This window comes from Chrysochloris asiatica, unplaced genomic scaffold (genome assembly GCF_000296735.1).
Source record: "Chrysochloris asiatica unplaced genomic scaffold, ChrAsi1.0 scaffold00119, whole genome shotgun sequence".
In the NCBI taxonomy this organism is placed as follows: Eukaryota; Metazoa; Chordata; class Mammalia; order Afrosoricida; family Chrysochloridae; genus Chrysochloris; species Chrysochloris asiatica.
The window spans coordinates 2,409,198-2,415,028 of record NW_006408637.1 but is presented as its reverse complement, the minus strand read 5'-3'; positions in this window follow the sequence as shown (position 1 = coordinate 2,415,028).

Below are 5,831 nucleotides of genomic sequence, written 5' to 3'. Positions count from 1 at the left end.
ATAAATTATTTCAAGAGTCTTCAATGTCCTAGAAGTGTGTTTTAAAACTACGTATCACATTATAAATCCCTTTTGTTTGCTGTTGTTAAGTGCTATTACGTCAGTTCTACTCAGTGGTTTCAAGGAGCAGCTGGTGGGTTTGAACTGCTGACCTCTCAGTCAGCAGTCTAGTGTATTCTGAATTATCAGAGAATGCAGAGAGATAATAAAAGAAGAAAGCTTTAAGCTTTAGTTGGGGAACCAGATGGAGAGAAAGAGTTGACTCCTCTCTCCTGTTGAAGTAGTGATGGTGTTGGTGGTGATGGTGATGGCGATGTGCCATGGAGTTGGTTCCAACTCGTAGCGAGCCTGCATAGGGCTTCAAAAATGTAAATCTTTATGGGGGTAGAAAGCTCCATCTTTCTCCCACAGAACAACTGGTAGTTTCAAACTGCTGACCTTGAGGTTTGCAGCCCAACTCACAGCAACTACATTACCACAGCTCAATTGTTGTTATGTGCAGTTGAGTTGGTTCCACCCCTTGGTGACCCTGTTTAGGGTTTCCAAAGATCAGCTAGTGAGCTTGAACCACCCATGTGTGGTTCACACAGAGTTTGCAATTTAGTGCATCAGTCCACCATGCCACCAGGATACCAGGAGGTAGATATCTTTCTCTTTTGTCTAAATATTTTTAGGTAGTTAACTGATTCTAGCTCAAAGAATGCATCGAAAGAAGGGTGATAATCCTGGCTGGTGAGGTATGTGCAAAAGAGACTCATCCAGAGGCTTATCTAAGAAAAACAGTGCTTATGGCAAGCACTGTCATTGCACAGCCCAGGAGCATTGTGAGGTCAACGAGCACACAATTTAGAGCATAATCTCTACATTGTAGCTTTGCCCTACCCCGCAATGTGAGCACCAGGGGCAGTCAATAAGTTACTACCTCAGTTCAGCTTCAGCTACAACACTTTTCCCTCTCTTGTCAAGCGCTTTTCATATTTGTGATGCCTCAGAATGTCATTCCACTCCTCATCTGGTGCCCCCTTGGACTTGCAACAAAGGATAAGTGTTCCCCTGTGCTCCCTCATCTCCATGCCTCTGAATATCTATTGTGCTTGAAGAAGGATGTTGGGCCATATCAGGTTTAAATGGCACCCAGGCATGTGCCAAACATGCCATACCTTAGAAACACTTCTGGATTTCTCACCAACAAGGAAACCATAAGGTAGCCATTATAACTGGGATGAGGCATTTCATTTTGAGAGAGTTGGCACGCATCAGCTTATTCTAACAATCCGGGGGTGGGAGTATGTGTGGAATGACTGGGGGCTAGTTAGTGTGGAAAGGGTCTCAGTGTCCAGGGCTTGGCTATAGCATGGCAAACAGTTCTAACTTTCTTGTTCCAAATTTCCCTAATTCTGAAATTCTGTAAGCATGAGATGGTGTCTCAGCCCCTTTTGATCTACTTCAACCCCTAATGGATGTCTGCCATGTACTTGGCATCTGTACTTGGGAAAATGACTTTACTGCCAATTATATGATACTGTTATTTCATTTTTAAAATGCATTATCTAAAAAAGAGACTTTTCAAAGTAATTTTAGCCCCCGTGCCAAGTTTCAGATTCATTATGGCAGAAAGAGGCACAAACACATTGTATTGCATTCATTTTAATATTTCGTAAATTGCTAATATTAATTGAGTGCAGAAACTCCACCAAACACTGTCCCAAATACCTTTTACATGTCTTTAATGTGAATCTGGAGTCCTGGTGTAGCACTGTAGGATAAGCACTACACTGAAAGTTCAATTTGAAATGCAATGGTGGGAGGTTTCAAATCCACCAGCTGCTCCTCAGAAAACCCTACTCAGGGTTGCTATGATTTGGAACCAACTTGATGGCACTGAACAACAACAGCAATATGAATCTGATAGGGGAAATGGATAGATTATTCTGTGCTCTTTAAAGTCTCTTTTCCAGCTACTGAGATACTAAGGAAGATTCTTCATGTCAACTCCAGTAAGAAATGTTGAATAATCAAGCAAGGAAGAGCTAAGAAGAACATTCTTAAGGGATAAAAAGTATGAGAGTTAGGACAAAGACACAGACCACAACATCTAGGGGCACACCCAAACTGAACCCCTGAACCTTTTAGCTTAGTTTAGAAGAAAAAAAGAGTAGCTATAGTTCATGTTAGCACGGCCAAGGAAGTTCTAGACAATCCTTTCTCCATTTGTTCTTTTCTCTATTTATTGAGTTCTACTATATATATTTTTTAATGCTGTTGCTTCACACATTGTGGTTCAGTGTTTCTTTAGCTTTCATAAATCACATCTTCGTCTTTAAACAAATATATTCTGTCATTCATTTCTGGATTCAGTGTCTAAAGAAAAGTTACATGAAGTATTATGGAAGTTATGTCAGAATTGGTAAGCAGCACTGCCGGGTCCTGTGCTGTCCTCGTCCTCATTTTGATGCTTAAACCCATTCAGTCCATCTGAAGGAGAGAGTCTTCTTTTTTGTTGACTTCTTATTTTTCCAATTATGATGTTTTTCTGCAGAGGCTGGTCCTTCTTGACAACATGCTCAAAGTACATGAATGACGTCTTGGTATCCTTGCTTCTAAGGAGCATTCCGACTCTACTTCTTCCAACACAAATGTGTCCATTCTTCTGTCAGTCCATGGTATATTTAACATTCGATGCCAACACAATAATTCAAAAGAAGCAATTATTCTTCATTCTTTTCTACTCATTGTCTAACTTACCCATGCAAACGAGGCAATTGAAAACACCATGGCTCTCTGCTCATTTCAAGTATCATTTCCCCCAATATTCAATGTTTGCCTTTTTAAACTGTACATTATTTCTGAGTGGTCTCATCCTCATGCATAACTCAGATGGCTTCCAGATCCACAGCCCACATTTACTTAAACTCCAAACCCATGTGTACAAGAGCATTTTGGACATAGTATACTCCATGCTAGGAAAATTTGTGCTCCACCCACCCACCCTCATCCTAGGAAAAGTTACCATATCTCCCTCATCGATTGAAAAACTGAATTGCACAATCATGAAAATCAATTTCTCATCTTTCTTCATACCAATTAAGCTGTTTATTCTTCTATCCTTACTCATTTTCTCCAGAGTCACTGGCAAATTCACCTCTAGCTAAACCCAGGTCAACACATCCACCTGAGCACCTGGCTGCATAATTCCTCCTTCCCACGTCATTATATACCTACTCCAGGATTTGTTAGTATCTCTTACACGTCTGATTTAAACTTTAACCCTTCTAATACTTTCCACCTTAGCTTTCAATACATAGTGCCATCAATCCCATCAAAAAGAATATATCAAGATCAGTCATGAAGTATAATGGTGTCTGTGATAGGATACTATCCATATGCCTACAAGGAAGACCAGTTAATACCACTATATCCAAACCCAAAAAGCCAGTGATGGTGAAATTGAAGAATTCTACCAACTTCTTCAGTATGAAATTGATCAAACATGCAATCAAGATAAATTGAAAATTACTGACAATTGGAATTACTGGCAAAGGTTGGACACAAAGAGGAAGGATCAGTGGTTGGAACATATGACCTTGGTGATAAAAACAATGATAGAGATTACATGATAAAATTTTGCAAGACCAACTAATTACTTTATCTGCAGCTATGCATATCTGTGATATGCAGATGATACAACCTTGCTTGCTGAAAATGAAGAGGACTGACTTAAAACATTTATTGATGAAGATCAAAGAGCACAGCCTTCAGTATGGATTACATCTCAATATAAAGAAAACAAAAATACCACTGAACCAATAAACAACATTCTTATCAATGGAGAAAAGATTGAAGTCCTCAAGGACTTCATTCTTCTTGTATCAACTATCAACACTCATGGAAGCAGCAGTCAAGAAATCAAAGGACTTATTGCATTAGGCAAATCTGCTGCACAAGACCTTTTTAAAGTGTTGAAGAGCAAAGATGTCACCTTGAGGACTAAGGTGCACCTGACCCAAACCATGGTATTTTCAATCACCTCATATGCATGCAAAAGCTGGACAGTGAATAAGGAAGACCAGAGAAGAATTGCTGCATTTCAGTTATGGTGTTAGAGGAATATATTGAAGGTGCCATGGACTGCCAAAAGAACCAATAGATACATTTTGGAAGAAGTGCAGCCAAAGTGCTCCTTGGAGGCCAAGATGGCCAAACTTTGTCTCTCATAATTTGGACATATTGTCAGGAGGGACCAGTCGCGGGAGAAGGATATCATGTTCGGTAAGGTGGAGGGGTCAGAGAAAAAGGGGAAGGCCCGCAATGAGATGGATTGGCCAAGTGGCAGCATCAATGGACTCAAGTGTGGCAACAGTAGTGAGGTTGGCCAAGGATCGGGCAGTGTTTTGTGCTGCTGTGCATAAGGTCACTATGAGTTGATACCAACTCGATGGCCCCTAACAACAACAACAACAACTAATTACTTATTGCAAACATCTTTTTAAACAACTTAAAGACAATCATACACATGGACCTCACCAGATGGATACACAGGAATCAAATTGACTACATATGTGGAAAGAGATGGTGGTAAAGCTCCATATCATCAGCCAAAACAAGGCCAGGGGCAGACGGTGAAACAGACCATCAATTGCTCATATGCAAATTCAAACTGAAGCTGAAGAAAATGAAAACAAGTCCACGACAGCCCAAATATGACTTTGAATATATTCCACCTGAATTTAGAGATCATCTAAAGAACAGATTTGATCCATTAGACACTAAAGACCAAAGACCAGAGAGTTGTGGGATGACATTAAGAGCATCACACAGGAAGAAAGCAAAAGGTCATTAAGAAGACAAGAAAAAAAGAAAAGACCAAAACAGATGTCAGAAAAGACTGAAACTTGCTCTCCAGCATAGAGATGCTAAAGCAAATTGAATAAATTAGAAGGTGAAAGAGCTGAATAGAACATTTCAAAGGTCAGCTTGAGAAAACAAAGTGAAATATTATAATGAAATGTGCAAAGACCTGTAGTTGGAAAACCAAAAGGGAAGAACAGGTTCAATATCATTGCCAAAACAAGGCCAGGGACAACCGTGAAACAGACCACCTGCAGATGTTCTCTAAATTCAATTGCTTATATGAAAGTTCAGACTGAAGCTAAAGAAAATGAAAACAAGTCCACGGGAGCCAAAATATGACCTTGAGTATACCCCACTTGAATTTGGAGATCATATCAAGAACAAATTTGATACATTAGATACCAAGAACTAAAGATCAGAAGAATTTTGAGATGATATCAAGAGCATCATACACAAAGAAAACAAAAGGTCATTAAACAGACAGGAAAATAAAAGAGGACCAAATGAACTTTAGAAGAGACTCTGAAACTTGCTCTGGAGCATAGAGAAGCTAAAGCAACTGAAAGAAATGATGATGTCAAATAGCTGAACATAACATTTCAAAGGGCAGCTTGAGAAGACAAAGTCAAGTATTATAATGAAATGTACGAAGACCTGGTGTTACCAAACCAAAGGAAAACAAAAAACTCAACATTTCTCAAACTGAAAAACCTAAAGAAAACATTCAAGCCTTGACTTGTGATTTTGAAGGACTCTGGCATAGGAGAAGCAGTGAATTGCCAACCACAAGGTCGGAAGTTCAAACCCACCAGCCTCTCCTCAGAAACACTATACAGGGTCACTGTGAGTTGGAATTGACTTGATGGCACTTAACAACAACATGGGCAAAATATTGAATGATGCAAAATCATCAAAAGAAAATGGAAGGATTGCAGGAATGAATACATAGAGTCACTGTGTCAAGAAGAATTTTCAATGCT